The following is a 17,856-nucleotide window of genomic DNA, read 5'->3' as shown; positions in this document are numbered from 1 at the left end:
TAACGAAGGCTCAGGTTCTTGTTCGGGTTCAGGTTTAGGTTCAGGTTTCAGATTCTGACTTCAGGTTCAGGTTTAGGTTCAGGATTGAGTCTCAGACTCATGTTCAGGTTCAAGATTCAGACTCAGGTTCATGTTCAGGTTCAGATTCACAGCATGCCCTACACAGCCTGCAGGTTTGTCGTGAACCATGCCTAATTGCGAAGCAGACTCCAGGCTAGGAACATGACGAAGACGTGGCACTGGAAATATGATGAAGACTCGGGGAGAGTCCTGCACTAGTAAAAGTCCTACACAACCAGCAGGCCACATCAAAGGCGAGGCAGACTCTGGACTTGAGACTTAGACATTAGGGATGTGCAGAGCAAAATTTTATGTTCATATTTTTTATGTCCGAAAGGGGGTTCCACTTGCGGCCAATATGGACATAAAAAAAATCCAATGAGTTGGGTATATGTACATATGTGCAAAAAAAAAATTTAAACCCCCTCACCCTCCTTAATCCCCCCCCCAGACTTACCACAACTCCCTGGTGATCGAGCGAGGAGTGAGGACGTCATTTCTGCAATCCTTGGCGAGAAGCATGTGACGTCGGTGGCACGTCGAGTGACGCGGCGTCACGTGATTCCCGGCTCGTTCGCGCCGGACGGCTCGTTCGGCCCAAAAAGAACTTTTGGCCAGCTTGGGGGGGCCTCCTGACCCCCTCAAGCTGGCCAAAAGTTCTTTTTGGGCCGAACGAGCCGTCCGGCGCGAACTTGCCGGGAATCACGTGACGTCGCGTCTGAGTGACGCGGCGCCACGTGATTCCCGGCTCGTTCGCGCCGGACCGCTCGTTCGGCCCAAAAAGAACTTTTGGCCAGCTTGGGGGGGTCAGGAGGCCCCCCCAAGCTGGCCAAAAGTTCTTTTTGGGCCGAACGAGCCGTCCGGCGCGAACGAGCCGGGAATCACGTGACGCCGGCGTCACTCGACGTGCCGCCGATGTCACATGCTTCTCGCCAAGGATTGCAGAAATGGCGTCCTCACTCCTCGCTCCATCACCAGGGAGTTGTGGTAAGTCGGGGGGGGGGATTAAGGAGGGTGGGGGGGTTTATATTTTTATTTTGGCTCAACAATCGCGATTTCCCACATATCGAACATATCTATGTTCGATATGTGGGAAATCCGATCGTTTATGTCGAATCAATTTTTTAAGTAAAAAAAAAATATGAGTTGCGTTTTACTAATGCGGTCAATCCGAATGCACACCCCTATTAGACATGGACGGTATTACAAGAGTAGATCCTTGGGCTGGCGGCGTAGGGAACCAATGGGGAGGAGCCCCAGAGGACCCTTCTGATGGCAGGAAAGGCTATAGGAGACCCGAGACCCCTCAGGACCTTCACCACTACCAGCCCTCGTTCCCCGCAAGTTGAACCCTTGGGTGCTGGGGCTGGCTGGACTTACATGGGGTCTCAGGCCAGAGGTGAACTTGAGTCTGGAGGCAAGGACATAGGTGGAGGGCATGCCTCATAGCAAAGCTGGCCGGGGTCTTTGCAGGCAGCGTATCTCGTAGTCAGGCAGGCAGCGTATCTCATAGACAGGCAGGCAAGGGTCTTGGCAGGCAGTGTATCTCATAGTAAGGCAGCCAAGGGTCTTGGCAGGCAGCGTATCTTGTAGTCGAGCAGGCAAGGGTCTTGGCATGGAGAAGCAGAAGACAGGAAATAAGTATCAGACAATGGCAGATCCAAACAGGAACTGAAGCCAGGAGTAGCCAAGGCAAGGCAAATACCTGCAGGTTTGGGAAGAGGAGTCCAGGCCCCTCCCGCGGTAACCCCTGAAAAGGGGTCAGATGGCACATGCGTGTGCCTGGGAAGCTGGGAGTCAGGAGGAAGGCCAGAGCAGGAGCCGCCGGCATGCCGTCCTGCACGTGGCATCAGCATGGCGGTCTATCAGGAGGGCCACGGCGTGGCTTGCCGGCTCGACCGCTGGCTGAAGCAAGGTTCCTGGGTCCGAGGAGGCGGAGGCGGCTGAAGCAGAAGGTGGAGGGGTCTGACTGCGATCCCGTTCGGCCGACTTTCACAACAGATGGAAGCTGGACAAGGTACTTCAAAGACCAGAAACAGGATTCAGGGACTCAGGAACTTATAACCAGGGATGGGACCCCAGCATTTAAAAACAAGGGACTTCTGGAGACCTGACCAGCAAAGAAGACAGGCCTTGAGCCAGGAGGCACCCTATACAACTGATGGGCTGGTCGCAGACCAAAACACAGGGCACACCTGGAGAAATGGATAAGAGACCAGATCTGGAAGGTGGGACTTGGAAATAAAGAGTGGAACATTAGGAACTTGTGAGGAGCTGAAGTCACATGGACCATCAAGAGACCAGGAACATGGAATGAAGAACATAGAGGAGCTCCCACAAAGCACAAGGAACATGAAGATTTGAAGAAGCAAAGACTGGAATGCTGAAGACTTCTGGAGGGAAAGCTGGAACAAGACTCCAGGAGCAGGACAACTCCTTGCGAAGCCCCCAAGGAACTGCCAGGAAAGCCCTTTTATAGGGCTGCAGGAAGGACATCATCAGGAGGGGCCACAGAGCTATTCTCGCCATGGTCACTTTAAATTCAAAGAAGAGAATTGTGCATGTGCCTAGGGAAGTGCCACACAGAAGTGTAGCATCAGCATTGGCAATCCAGGCCATGAAGAAGAAAATAGTGTTGGTGGTGTCCCTCAGCCATGAAGAGCAAGATGGAGACTGCTCAAGCGACAGTGGCAGGGGCAGTTAATGAAGGTGGCGTTAAGCCACGAGGATGAAGGAGGCAGCTGAGAGAGAGCAGCACTCAAGGACCAAGCTGGCATTGGGGGAAGGGAGGTGAGTGAGGCCTGTCCCACAGTGGTATTCACAACACTGGGTTTTTCTGTTTTGATTTCATTTTGAAGCATGTAACAAAACAGTGTTTTGCTGTATTTTTTCAGCTGTTTCAAAATGAATGCATATTTCTACCTGGAAGTAATCAGGTATGCCCTGCAGAAATGAGTAGGTATATCTGGAGAAGGAGGCATAACTGATGCCAATGAGGCATCCCTCAGCCTAGATCTTCGCCCACATCCGGCGCAGCATGACCCCAGCGAGGTTCCCTCTCAGGCGCCCATCGATGACGTGGTTGGAGCACCGAAGGAGAAGGCGGTGCTTCCTTGCCCGATGCTGAGTGCAGGAACACCGTCTGACCCCGGAACAGAGATGAGCCCGCGAGCTGAAGGCTCGGCAGTAGCTCAAGCCGGTGATATGCCATTAAGGAGGCCGACGGAGAGTTTCCGCTTTGGTCAGCATGGGGAAAATCCTGCTAGCGAAGATGGTGAGTCCCTGGCTATGTTATCTCGTCCTGAGACGGTCACCTTAGAGGCAATTTGGGATTTGGTTGCTGGCTTTGGGTCTTCTTTAAGGCATTTGGAGAATAAAATGGATTATTTCTCATTAAACTCCCAACAAAAAAGTTTGGAGGTTCAAGAACAGGTTAGTGCTGCCTCAAATAGAATCTTGGATACTAAGAAAAAGATCCAGTCATTTCAAGCTTTAAATGTTGCTATTATTAAAGAGCAGTCGGCTTTTTCCAGACGTTTGGAATTTCTTGAAAATCATGCTAGGTCTTTGAATTTGAAAATTTTGAACTTTCCAAAGATAGTTGATGAAATTCCTTTTGTGACTCTGAAGCGGTTCCTGTTAGAGATCCTCGGTTTCTCTGAAGAAAATATTTCTTCTGTTAATTTTTGTTGTTTCCTTCCTAAAGGAACAGCTTCAGGACCCGCAGTTGATGTTCAATTATCTAAAAATGTGCCCAGCTTTCTAGAGGACTCTTATTTGGAAATATTGGAGAGAAGCACTTTGTTAGTTTCTTTTATTTCGGTTTCAGATTTAAATAATGTCATGCGTAATTTCTTTAGGAAATTTCCAATATCTTATTATGGTCAAGTTGTGAGGATCTATCCTGATTTAACTCAGGTAACACAAGTGCTGAGAAGAGAGTTTCTTTCTCTTAGGCAGGTCGGTACCTCTTTAGGATATTCCTTTATTTTACGTTACCCCTGTAAATGTATTATTAGGAGGGGTGACGAATGTTTTATTTTTTTTTCTACCTGAGCAATTACGTCTCCTTACAGAAGCACGTATGTCAACTACCTCTTCCCCTGCAGTCTAAGAGAGTGTATTAAATTTTGTGCTGGTTTAAGAAATGCTATGTTAATGCCCTTTTTTCAAATTTCCATTGCCTCTTTTATCTCCCTTTGATTGCTTATTTTCCCCTTCTTTATTTCTTTATATTAATTAGACTGGATAATTACAATGTATTTTTTTTCTTTTCTTGTAATGGTTCTTTAGGTTTTTTTTTTCTTTTTGGATTATGATTGTAAAGTATCCAATTGTGTTTTTTATTTGCAAACATTTTTTGTGTTTGTTAATTTGAAAAATCTATAAATAAAGAATTAAAAAACAATAAAAAAATAAACATTAATAAAGAAGGCCAAGAGGGAATATGAGGAGGAACTTGCCAAAAAGTCAGAAAATAATAATAAAAATGTTTTCTAGTATATCATAAAAAGAAGAAGCCTCCAAGAAAGACAGACCATTAGGGTGCAATTTTCAAAGAAATTATGGATAAATAGAGCAACTCTAGAGACTGGGAAAGCTATAAGAGTGTGTCTTCCCAATTTTGACAGTGTATGCAAACAGTGTTGTTACTAGAGTAACAAACAATGGATGCTTAGCCGGGAAGATAGAAGCTTATGTCTTCCCAATTAGACCTTCTCCCTTTTATCAGGTATGACATTTAGGGAATGGGGGAAGAGAATTGGGATGGAGGGGTTTGGGCAATCATTTTCATTTTGAGTGATGTGGGAAAGGTATCACTGCCACTCATGATTGTAGCTTTTGGTGGGATGGAGTACATAACATAAGAACATAAGATATGCCATACTGAGTCAGATGAAGGGTCCATCAATCCCTGTATCCAGTTTCCAACAGTGGCCAAACCAAGTCACAAGTGCATGGCAAGTACTCAAACATTAAATAGGTCCTATGCTACTAATGATGGCAACAAGAAGTGGCTATTTCATATTGATTAATATCAGTTTATGGACTTCTCAGCCAGGAACTTATCCAAACCATTTTTTAACCCAGCTACACTAACTTTCTTAACCACATCCTCTGGCAATTAATTCCAGATCTTAATTGTGAGTTGAGTGAAAAATAATTTTCTCCGATTTGTTTTAAATGTGCTACTTGCTAATTTCATGGTGAGCACCCTGCTGCGAGCAATGTGAGCGTCAGCCCCACTTGCTGTGGTGCAATTGGTGCTTCCTCATGGATAGAGCACTAAGGTCTGCGCCAACAGCAGGCAAACAAGTCTTAGCTTGAGCCAATCTATGATAAGTCCAGAAAGCTGTGACTACAGTCATACTCGAAGAGCTGGACAAGGCTGAGGCTGAAGCTGAAGATGGATGTGAAGCAAGGCTGAGGCTGAAGCTGAAGGCAGATGTAGAGCAAGACTGAAGACAGATTTGGAGCAAGGCTGAAGACTGGAACAAGACTTGAAGACTGGAGCTCAGTGCACGCGCCTAAGAGGGGAGCAGAAGCGGCAGCATTTCCCTGCCTTGTGGGGTGGCAGTTTTCTGCTGGCAGCATCAGGGTGAGTGAAACCACTCACAGGGCCATCTCACAAGTGGTAAATGTAACACTCCTAGTCTTTGTATTATCTGAAGGAGTAAATATCCAATTCACATTTACCCATTCAAGTACTTTCATGATTTTTGTAGACATCTATCATATTCCCACGCAGCCATCTCTTGTCCAGGTTGAACAGTCCTAACCTCTTTAGCCTTTTCAAATAGGGGAGCCTTTCCATGCCCTTTGTCATTTTGGTCACCCTTCTCTGTACTTTCTCCAATGCAACTATACGTTTATTGAGATGTGGCGACCAGAATTACACACATTATTCAAGGTGTAGTCTCACCAGGTAGTGATAAAGAGGCATTATAATATCCTCAATTTTATTTGTCAATCCCTTCCTAATAATGCCTAACATTCTGTTTGCTTTCTTGACTGCCACAGCACACTGAGCCAATGATTTCAATGTAATATCAACTATGATGCCCAGATCTTTTTCCTGGATGGTAACTCCTAATATGGAACTTAACATCGTGTAACTACTACAACATGGGTTATTTTTCCCTATATGCATCACATTGCACTTCTCCACAACATATTTCATCCATATGGATGCCCAATCTTCCAGTCTCACAAGGTACTCCTGCACTTTATCACAATATGCTTATGATTTAACTACTTTGAATAATTTTGTGTCATCTACAAATTTTATCACGTCAGTCACTGTATGCCTTTCCAAATCGTTGATAAATATATTAAAAACTACAGGTGCAAGTACATAACCCTGAGGCACTCCACTGTTTACTTTTTTCCACTGTCAATACAGACCATTTAAGTGTACTCTCTGTCTCCTATCTTTTAACCAGTTTGCAATCCACAAAAGGACATCACATCCGATCCCATGACTTTTTAGTTTTTTTGGAAGCATCTCATGAGAGATTTTGTCAAACACATTCTAAAAATCAAAATACACCACATCTACCGGTTCACCTTCATCCACATGTTTACTCACCCCTTCAAAAATATGTAGCAGATTTGTGAGCAAAGACTTCCCTTCAGTAAATCCATGCTGCTGTGTCCCATTAAACTATGTCTATCTATATGTTCTGTGGTTTTATTCTTTAAAATAGTTTCCATGAATTTCCCCTGCAGTGAAGTCAGGCTCACCAGTCTATAATTTCCTAGATCACCTCTAGAGCTCTTTTTAAATATTGGGGTTACATTGGCCATCTTCCAGTCTTTAGGTACAATGAATGATTTTAATGATAGGTAAAAAATTGCTTATAATATGCCTGAAATTTCATTTATAAGTTCTTTAAGAACTCTGTGGTATACACCATCTGGTCCAGATCATTTGCTACTCTTCAGTTTGTCATTCTGGCTTACTGCATCTTCCAGGTTCACCATAATTTGGTTCAGTTCATCTGAATCGTCAGCTTTGAAAACTGCCTCCAGAATGGGTATCTCCATAACATCCTCAGCAGTAAACACTAAGTTCCCCTTTAACCCCTTGACCATGTAACAGTCTAACCTACTCCCTCTCAGGCTTTCTGCTTCTGATATAATTAAAAACATTTTTATTATGTGTTTTTACATCTATGGCCAACTTCTTTTCAAATTCTCTCGTAGCCTATCTTATCAATGCCAATGCTTTATGATTTTTCCTATTTTCTTCAGATGGATTCTTCTTCCAATTTTTGAAGGAAGATTTTTTGCTAATATAGCATCTTTCACCTCACCTTTTAATCATGCCAGCAATTATTTGGCCTTCCTTTCACTTTTCTTAATATGTGAAATATATCTGGACTGCACTTCTAAATGAACATAAGAACATAAGAACATACGAAAATGCCATACTGGGTCAGACCAAGGGTCCATCAAGCCCAGCATCCTGTTTCCAACAGTGGCCAATCCAGGCCATAAGAACCTGGCAAGTACCCAAAAACTAAGTCTATTCCATGTAACCATTGCTAATGGCAGTGGCTATTCTCTAAGTGGTGCTTTCTTTTTTTTTTAGCAATTTTTTTTCTTTGTAGCTGCACCTTAAAGTTTTGTTCTATTTTTCTCATTTAACAATTTTCCCTTTTAAAAGTTTAGTGATAAAGCTGTGAATTTACTTACTGACCCCTTACAGTCATTAATTCAAATTTGATCATGTTATGATCATTATTGCCAAGTGGCCTCACTACTGCTACCTCTTTCACCAAATCCTGCACTCCACTAAAAATTAGATCTAAAATAGTTCCTTCTCTCATCAGTTCCTGAACCAATTGTCATTATTCCATCCAGGAACTTTATCTCTCTAGCATGTCCTGATTTTACATTTACACAGTCAATACTGAGGTAATTGAAATCTCCCATTATTATTGCACTACCAATTTGGTTACCTTTCCTAATTTCACTTAGCATTTCATTGTCAGTCTCATCATTTTGGCCAGGTGGATCGAAGTGTACTCCTATCACTCCCAACACACATAGGATTTCTACCCATAAAGATTCTATTGTGGATTTAATCTCTTGCAGGATCTTTATCCTGTTGGACTCTATGTCTTCCTAGATATAATGCACCATACCCTCTTCCAATCAAGTTGCTCCTCCTTCCACCATGTATCTTCTGAGATACCAATTAAATCTATCTCATCTTTCCCTGCTATACACTCTAATTCTCCCATCTTCCTTCTTAGACTTTTGGCACTGGGTTTCAAAGTGTGTTTTTTGTTTGTATTAACATCCTGCTTTTCAGTTGACAGGGATAATTTGGAATCTGTTAACTCAGGTGATTCTTTACTTATAGGAACATGGACTATATTTGCTTTTATTGGAACCTCTCCTTTGGGAAATCCTAACTCTCCTGTTTCTTTAGTATCCTTTGTAGGGACGTGCAGAAAGAAAACATTTGTTTCATTTCTGTTTCCGTTTCACTGGGACCCAAATTTGTTTTATTAGTTTCATCGGGGGAAAAACCAATTTGTTCATTAGTTTCATTTGTTTTGCCATTAAAGTCAATGGGGAAGTATTTGCAGCCTATTTTTAGCTGCAGAATTGGGGTTTTCTTATCAATTCTGATGAAACTTCTGGGAAGCAATCATCAGAAGGGGAAAATAACTCCAAAGTACTTAGACTGTGGCAAAGTGGCACCAAAGTGGCATGAATACCACAAATATTACACCAGAATCTAAAATATCAATACACCTCCTATCAGAAAAACAGAACAGGCAAAGCTACTACAGATCCCTACAGTGAAACCACATATTAAAAGAATGCTTCATCTCAGTCTTTGCATGCAGAACACAAACCCTCACCAAATACAGAATAAAGCCACATAAAGTATAAATAGAAATGTGCTGGCAAAAACTGAACTGTAAAACGCATCACGCCAGACTCTATACAGTGCAACAATGGAAAAACAAAAATTTCACCATTCCTCATGAAACAATCAATAAAATCAAAATCATTAATCATAATAGTAAAATCATACTAATAAAATAATTTCAAAACAGCTGATGAATAAAATATCCAATAATGAAAGACTCATGCAAATTTTGAAAGCTTTATCAAACACCAATAAAATATTTCAAACAGCAGACACAACACATACTACCCAATAATTAAAATGGTAGTCAATCAAGAAAAATGAACTGAAAAAGCCACCTTTACTTACCCTCTCCAGCAGTTCTCCTACTCCTTTCCCTTGCAGGCCACACCCGAAGCAGCAATAGCTGCTGAAGCTGTCCTCACGGTCCTTTTCCTTAGAGACCACAACCAGTATCTTCTGTCTCTCACACACACACACACACACACACACACCAGTCACATCCTCAGGACCAGTTTCTGTCTCTCACACACCAATCACTCCCCAACCATTCTCTCTCTCACACACACACACACACACACCAGTCATCTCCCTGATCAGTCTTTCTCACACATACACACGTCACCTCTCTGGCCAGTTGCTCTCAATCACACAATGCTCTCGCTCTCTCTTACTTTCACACAGGCTTTCAATCACACACATGTTCTATCTCACTTACAAACAGGCTCAGTCACAAACATGCTCTCTCTCACAGCCACAAGCCAGTCAAAAACATGCTCCATATCTCTCTCGCACACACACATTGACACACACAAGCACCCTCCCTGACTCATATATACACCACACACATACAGAAGCACCCACCCTATCTCACATACATGAAGCACCTTCCCTGTCTCACACACAGAAGCACCATTCCTTTCTCACATACACACTACATACACACACACACAGAAGCACCATTCCTTTCTCACATACACACCACATACACACACACACACACACACTCACAGAAGCACCATTCCTATTTCACATACACATACACAGAAGCACCCTTCCAATCTCAAATACATATACACAAAGGCCCCCAGCTGAACAGCTCATCTGTAGCGGCAGCTAGCAGCACCGATCTTCTTTTCTTCAGCCCCGCCGGCCTGCTCTCAGGCAGCGGCTGGCTGCACCGGTCTTCATTTCTCCAGTGGCAACTGGCAGCACCCTTCTTCTTTTCTTCGACCCCACTGGCCTGGTCTCGGGCAGTGGCTGGCTACGCCGATCTTCTTTTCTTCGGCTCCACCGGCCTGTTCTCCAGCGGAAGTTGACTCCACCGGTCTTCATTTCTCCGGCGGCAGCTGGCAGCACCCATCTTCTTTTCTTCGGCCCTGCCAGTCTGGTCTCGGGTGGCGGCTGACTGCGCCGACCTTCTTTTCTTCAGCCACGCCAGCCTGCTCTCCGGTGGCGGCTAGCTGCGGTCTTCATTTCTCTGGCGGTAGCTGGCTGCGCCTGTCTTCATTTCTTTGGCCTGGCGCCCTCAAATGTGAGCAGGAGCAGAGGAGGTCACATGATCAGCTAGTCTAGCCCACTGGGGGAAGCCCGATCCCCCGATAGGCCAATCTGCCCCTGGTGGATATTCTCACATGGCCTTCTATTTCAAACGGCCACTAAAATATGTGAACCAAAAGAATGAAACTAATGATATGTTGCATTCGTGGGGGTTCGCCATGCGTTTCATGGACCCACAAATGCAACGAAAAGGGATCTATTGTGGATTGCACATTCATTGAAAACGGATGCACATCCCTAATCCTTTGAAGATACCTCCCTCCAAGCCATGCACTGCTGATTGACTGTTGGCTTTCCCTATTGTTCTAGTTTAAAAGCTGCACTCTCCTTTATAAAGGTTAGTGCCAGTAGCTTGGCTCCACCCTGGTTACGATGGAGCCTGTCCATTCAGAAAAGACTCCCCTTCCCCCAAAAGGTTGTCCAATTCCTTATAAAACTGAATCCCTTTCCTTATTCCATCATCTCATCCACACATTGGGACTCTGGAGCTCTACCTGCCTCTGGAGACCTGCACATGGTACAGGGAGCATTTCAGAGAATGCTACCCTAGAGGTTCTGGATATCAGTTTTCTACTAAAATTCTAATTTTGTCTTCTAGATACTCCCTCCCACATTTTCTTATGTTATTGGTGCCCACATGTAGCATGACAGCCGACTCCTCTCCAGCACTGTCTAAAATTCTATGTAGGTGACGTGTGAGGTCTGCCACCTTCACTCCAGGCAGGCAAGTTATCAGGTGATCCTCACATCCACCAGCCACCCAATCATCAACATTCCTAATAATCAAATCACCAACTATGATGGCAGTAACACTGGGAGACATATCCTCAGTGCAAGCAGACAGTGCATCACCTGGAGAGCAGGTCCTTGCTACAGGATTACATCCTGCAGCACTAGGATGATGCTCTCTGACCAGGAGATCTTCCTCCTCCAAGGCAGCACCAGCGGTGCCAGACTGGAGTTAAGAATCAGCTACTATGTCCCTGAAGGTCTCATCTATATACCTCTCTGCCTGTCTCAGCTCCTCCAGTGCTGTCACTCTAGCATCCAGAGATCAGACCCGTTCTCTGAGATCCAGGAGCTCTTTGCACCAGGTGCACACATACAAAATCTCACCAGCAGGTAAAAAATTATACATGTGACACTTGATGCAGAAGACTGGAAGCCCCCCTCTTACTGCTGGATTGCTGCCTTCATCTTAGGGCCGGATTTTAAAAGGGTTACGCGCATAAGGTACGCGCGAAATCCTTTTAAACACCCCCTGCGCGTGCTGAGCCTATATTGCATAGGCTTCCGGCGCACGCAAAGCCCTGGGATGAGCGTAAGTCCAGGGGCTTTCTTGGGGTGGGCGTGTCGGGGGTGTGATGCGGTCGGTGCGTCATCTGGGGGCGGTGCTGCGGGCGTGGTTTCGGCCTGGGGGCATTCCGGGGGCGTGGCCACGGCCTCCAGACCAGCCCCCAGACCAGAACACTGCGCGCAGCAGCCGGCCTGGTGCACGCAAAGTTACGCCTGCTTCGAGCAGGCGTAACTTCTGTGACAGAGGTAGGGGGGAGTTTAGATAGGGCCGGGGGGGTGGGTTAGGTAGGGGAAGGGAGGGGAAGGTGGGGGAGGCGGAGGGAACGGGAAGCGCGCGCAGGGCTCGGTGCACGCAAGTTGCACAAATGTGCAACCCCTTGTGCGCGCCGACCCTGGATTTTATAAGATACGCACGGCTACACGCGTATCTTTTGTTCGTGCACCAGGCGCGAACAAAAGTACGCGCGCATAGAATTATAAAACCTACCCCTTAATTTTGTTGAGTTCTTAATTAAGTTTATGGGGGTCATTTTCAAAAGCGATCGCATGCAAAAAGGGACTTTTCGCACTCGAAAGTCCCTTTTCGAGTGCGATCACTGAATGGGGGTGGAGTCGGGACAGCACTGGAGCCGATGCTGGGCAGACATCACTGGCAGCAAAAGGTAAGGACCTTTATCGCCACCAGTTTTGTGCCAAATAATTACACCTGTCGCAGGCTCGCCTCCCCCTTCGCCGCCCTGTCCCCCGTTACTGCCGGATTTTCTAAGGTCTGCGACCTTAGAAAATCTAGCTCTAAGTTACTAACAGGCCAATACAGTAAGGAGCAGGAGGAAGAGCTGCGTTAGTGCAGGGCGCACCCGCGTTTGCCACACGCACAGTCCTGCTCACCTACTGCTCAATACTGTATTTAAATAGCTTGCAAATGCAAGCCGCGTCCAAGAAGCGTCTGTGAAGCGTTAGGCCCGCGCAACCCATTTTACTGTATAGGCGCTTAATACAGCACATATACAGTATCCTGGGTGCGCTGGTACCTGTCATTTCAAATGTCATTTGAAATGACAGGCACCAGGAAGTAGATCCCAACTTTAACCCATGAAAACCTAAAAACCTAAAATCCCCTCCTCCCGAAACGGCTCGACATGTACCAACTTACCTTTTGTGGTTTTTCAGCCCTTTCAGCCTTCTCTGCCGTCCTCCGGAGGGGGCAGCCAGCGGCGAAAGCAGCTTGCAGCGGTCCCCCCCCGCGCAGGTCCCGGTTCTCCAGGGAGCCAGCTCGACTTCTGGCTGACACCTAAACCCCCCCCCAAAAAAAAAGACTGCTGAGTTACGGCCTTGGAAGCGAAGCGTACTTTCATGGGCTTGAGCGTCCAAATTGACGGGTGCTCAAGCCAATGAAAGCACAGGGACGGGCGGGCGTGAGGTCATTTCATGGGCTTGAGCGCCCAAATTGACGGGCGCTCAAGCCAATGAAAGCACAGGGACGGGCGGGCGTGACATCATTTCACGCCCGCCCATTCCTGTGCTTTCATTGGCTTGAGTGCCCGTCAATTTGGGCGCTCAAGCCCATGAAAGTACGCTTCGCTTCGCTTCCAAGGCCATAACTCAGCAGTCTTTTTTTGGGGGGCTCCCAGGAGAACCGGGACTTGCGCGGGGGGGGGGGGAATGCTGCAAGCTGCTTTTGAGCTGGCTCCCAGGAGAACCGGGATCTGCGCGGGGGGGAACGCTGCAAGCCGCTTTCGCCGCCGGCTGCCCCCTCCGGAGGGCGGCAGAGAAGGGAAGGAGCTGAAAGCAACAAAAAATAAGAAAGCAACAAAAAGTAATGTTGAGTCGCTTCGGGAGGAGGGGATTTTAGGTTTTTAGAGGTTTCCTTTTGGGGGAAAGTTTGCCGCCTACCCTTACCCCTGCCTCTAACGCAGGGGTAAGGGTAGGCGGTAAGTTAGCAGGTTAAACGCGCGGCAAAACGGCAGGGTAAAATAGCGGTAGTCGGGGCGCACGTTACTGTATGGGAGGGAATAGCTAATTCGATCGTTTACATGTAATATACATGCCGCGTGCGGAAGGGGTTACCTTGTGATTTAAGGAAGCGGTAAGAGTAGGTTAAAGGGGATAGTGTATCGCAGGAAGGGCTAACGCGGCCGGAAAGTGAGTAGAAAGCGAGTTAGGAGTGGGGTAACAGTGGCCCCACTTTACTGTATTGACCTGTAAGGGAGTAGGAATGTGTAAATAAGAAACCTTTAAACGTATTGATATGTTCATTATTAAACTGGTAGTGACCTGCAATGGGATAATTAAACTTCATAAGAACTGAGACAATCCTGTGTTTTAGATAAAAGGTAAATTGATTTTTAATGTGAAAGTGTCTCTTGCCTATAAATCAAAGGATGAGCATCTGGCCAAAAAATATTTTAAATACTGGGTGCAAATTAGAAGGTGGGATGCTGAACTGGGCATCTCCACCCAAAATAACACATATTGCAGGGAGGAGATAATTGCTTCTCCTCTTACAGGGATAATGAAAGGCTTTAATGGTGCTGGGGGTGGGGTTGATGACCCATGTTTTTAAGCAGAGAAGGGAGGCTTATATTGCTAAGGCCATGGCATTTTATTTCTTAACTTTGGAAGTAAGAAGGTGAGGAGGAGAATTCAGCTACTGTTGGCCTGCAAGGTTTTTTGTTTTTTTTTCAGATATTGAGAATAACTTTATCTGTTTAACTTATGCCAAGTATGTTTTGTGAGAGACTTGTCCCATTAAATATACTGGCTAAAGCTGTCCAGGTAACTTTACCTGGATAACATGATACTTGCCAGCCTACTGAATATGGATCTCTAAGTGACAGAGCAAGATGTGTGTTCCTGAATACTTTTGATTTTGGCCTAGCAGTTTCTTCCTGCTCCTTTGGGTTTCCAGCTCATTTAAAACCAGGGTTGGGATATAGGTAAATTTAGTAAACGACCTTAAGAGAACTAAATATGGATACTGAGGAATTTGTAGTAAAGGTGAAAGTCAGCTATAAATGGGATAGGATATTTTGCGCTCGAGGGTGGGCCCTTGTCCTGGGACAGTGAAGGAACGTCTCCTGAAAGGGAACAGGAAGTAACTGCCCCCAGGGGGCGGAGCACTGGAGGAGTCAGAGGCTATGAAGAGCTTCACCACTGGAAGCCCGAGGTCCCCCCAGGAGGAGCCCGTAGGGACCCGGGCCGCATGGACTTAGGTGGGTCTTGCAGGGTCTCCTGAGAGAATGAAAGTCCGGCATGCCCACAGACACAGGGGGAGTGCGATCGGGTTTGAAGTTGGAGGCTGGGTGGAACAAGGAGAACCAGAACAGAGTTGGTGATGACAAGGCGAGGAACAGAGCCAGAATCTGGAGACAAGGTCAGGCAGGCAAAGGTCAAGATCCAGAGGTCAGTCTGAGGAATGGTCAGCAAAGCAGGGTTAAGGTACTGGAGGTCAGATGAGGTCAAAGGCAGGCTGAGATCTTGAGGCAGGCGGCAGGCAGGTCAAGAGCAAGATGAGGTCAGCACCAGTAAGACAGTCCGAGGGTACTACCTGGATAGACAGACAGATGAACACAGGAACAAGCAGGACGCAGGAACTAGGATGCAGGAACAAGCAGGACGCAGGAACTAGGATGCAGGAACAAGTCAGGAACAGAACTGGAACAGAAGGATCCTGGAACGAGACTAGGAACAGGCAAGAGCAGGAACAAACGCAGAGGCAATCTTAGAACAAACCGACCCGATTGCCAAGGCAAGAAAGCATAGACAGGAACTTCCTTATATCGAGGGATCAATCAGGGTGCGCCGCGGAGCTAAGACACGCCCTTGGCTCTTCATAAGTCCAGGCGGTCTGCGCGCGTAGGGGCATGGCTAACATGGCTGAGGACGCCGAGCCTCGACATAAGGCCTGGCGCGTAGTGGAAGGCCTGGTGACCGCTGCCGCGGGACTCCAGGGGCCTGGCAGGACTGGCAACTACCGTGAGGGAGGTCGTCCCGGGACCCATTAAGGTGAGCAGGCCTGTGCACGGGACAGCCACGGGCGGGGCGCGTAACAGGATACATATGGGATACATATATGTAGGCTGGTAAAGTAGCCTTAACACATTTTAGTAGGTATTATGTATGTGCAACAAATGAGTCTTATTTCTTTTCATTCTAAGGACCCCCAAAATGAATGGAGAGGTCCCACTAATGTGAACAAAAAGTTTTGTCTCATTCGTTTATACTTGCCATTCAAGTCTCTGACTGTGCTGTGAGCAAACAGGTGCAAGTAATTTTTCAAACAACTCTTGTTTGTATGATATCACAACCTCCTTGAAACTGAGGCAGGACAAGTTGGCAAGGAGACCAGACTATTGCATTCAGCAGTCCACAGGCCCTTACTACAGACTGCCACTCTTACATCCAGTCTCGGTCCCTGGATGCCATCCACCAACTTTGAGGGAGATTGCCACACTCCATCCTCATCCTCTACCAGGCTTCCCGCTTACTCACGACAGGTGTTGCATGTTCCGGCCATGGCAGGCCCACGACTGGCCCTACTCACCCCTGACGCCTGGGTCCTGGACCTGGCCCTTCCTCTTTGGCAGTGGTAGGCAGCCTCCTATGCGCTCGCTCTCCTACCATTTCCCCAGGTTTCTCTGGCTGCTCTGTGACTTCCTCCAGTTCCAGTCGGGTCTCCCCACGTGCGCAGAGGGGAGACGCCGCCACCATGTAGTTCCAGTTACTTTGCTAAGGCATGCGCATGCACGCACCTTTCCCGACTTTAAAAGGGCTGCGGCGAGAAACCTTCCCGCGGCCCTGGATGATGACGTCACCGGGTCCTGCTACTTAAGGTAGACCCCGCCATCAAGTCTTTGCCTTGGCAACAGGTCTCCACGCTTCCAGTCGTGTGCTTAGTTGCTACTCCTTTGTGTTCCTGTTTCTGCTCCTGTGCTTGTCTTGGTCCAGTCCTGCGTTCCTGTTTCAGTTCCTGAGTTCCAGTACTAAGTTTCCTGTTCCTGACCTTCCCATGTTCCTGATTACCTTTTGGACGGATTCCTGGCTTTGACCCTCGCTTGTTCCTGACCATGCTTTAGACAGATTTCTGGCTTTCACCCTCACTTGTTCCTGACCACACCTTGGATGGATTCTTTGGCTCTGACCCTTGTTCGCATCTGACCTTGTCTCCAGCTGCCTGCCCTGACTCCAGCTTGCACCTGATCTTGTCTCCAGCCACCTGCCCTGACTCCAGCCTGAACTTGACTTTGCCTCCAGCTGACTGCTTGGACTTGGACTTTCTTAGGCTCTTGCCTGCTTACAAGCCCGGACTTAACCTGTTCCTGTTCATTAGCCTGCCTCAGCCTGTCCGGGCTTCTGGATACAGGCCCTGTCTTGAACTCAGCTCCTTCGGACCCTGTGCCTCCATTGCTTCCTGCCTCCCTGCTTTGAACATCTTTCTCGGGATCAACCATGCAGAGGCCCGCCTAAGACCAGCCGTCCCCGGTACCCAAGGGCTCAACCTGCGGGGAACGAGGGCTGGTATTGGCGAAGCTCCGGTCGGCCTCCACTTCCCGTTCTGCTCCATCTCCCAACAGTGGGGACCCATGGGGGCTTCCCCACAGGTAGCGTCAACTCCACCTCTGGCCAAGGGTCCACCTCCACAACAACAGGCCCCTGAACCTGCCCTGTCACCAATGCTGCTCCTGCATCAGGTCCATCCTAGGGATGCACGTGCCAATGGCATTCCTCTTAAAGGGCCCATGGTGGAAAAACCCTGGAGGCACGTGAAGATGATGTTTCACAGTGAGGCCTTTTAGAGAACACTTTGGCAGGCCTTCATCACCTCGGCAATAGTTCATCTCCTTGGAGAAATGCATTGCCTTTATGTTCCTGGATCCTGACTCCTGCTCCTGGTTCCTAGTTCCTGATTCCTGCTGTATGCTCCTGAGTTTCCATGTCTTGTTCCTGGTTTCGTTGGCTGTCTGGTTCATATTGAATCCTTGTCTTCCTGGTCAGCCCTCCTCATCTGTCTTCAGTGCCTCATCCTGTTCCTGTGGTCCCTCCTCCTCCTC

The sequence above is a fragment of the Rhinatrema bivittatum genome, chromosome 1, assembly GCF_901001135.1.
Source record: "Rhinatrema bivittatum chromosome 1, aRhiBiv1.1, whole genome shotgun sequence".
Classification (NCBI taxonomy): domain Eukaryota; kingdom Metazoa; phylum Chordata; class Amphibia; order Gymnophiona; family Rhinatrematidae; genus Rhinatrema; species Rhinatrema bivittatum.
The sequence above is the reverse complement of the archived record's forward strand: the minus strand, read 5'-3'. Positions refer to the sequence as shown.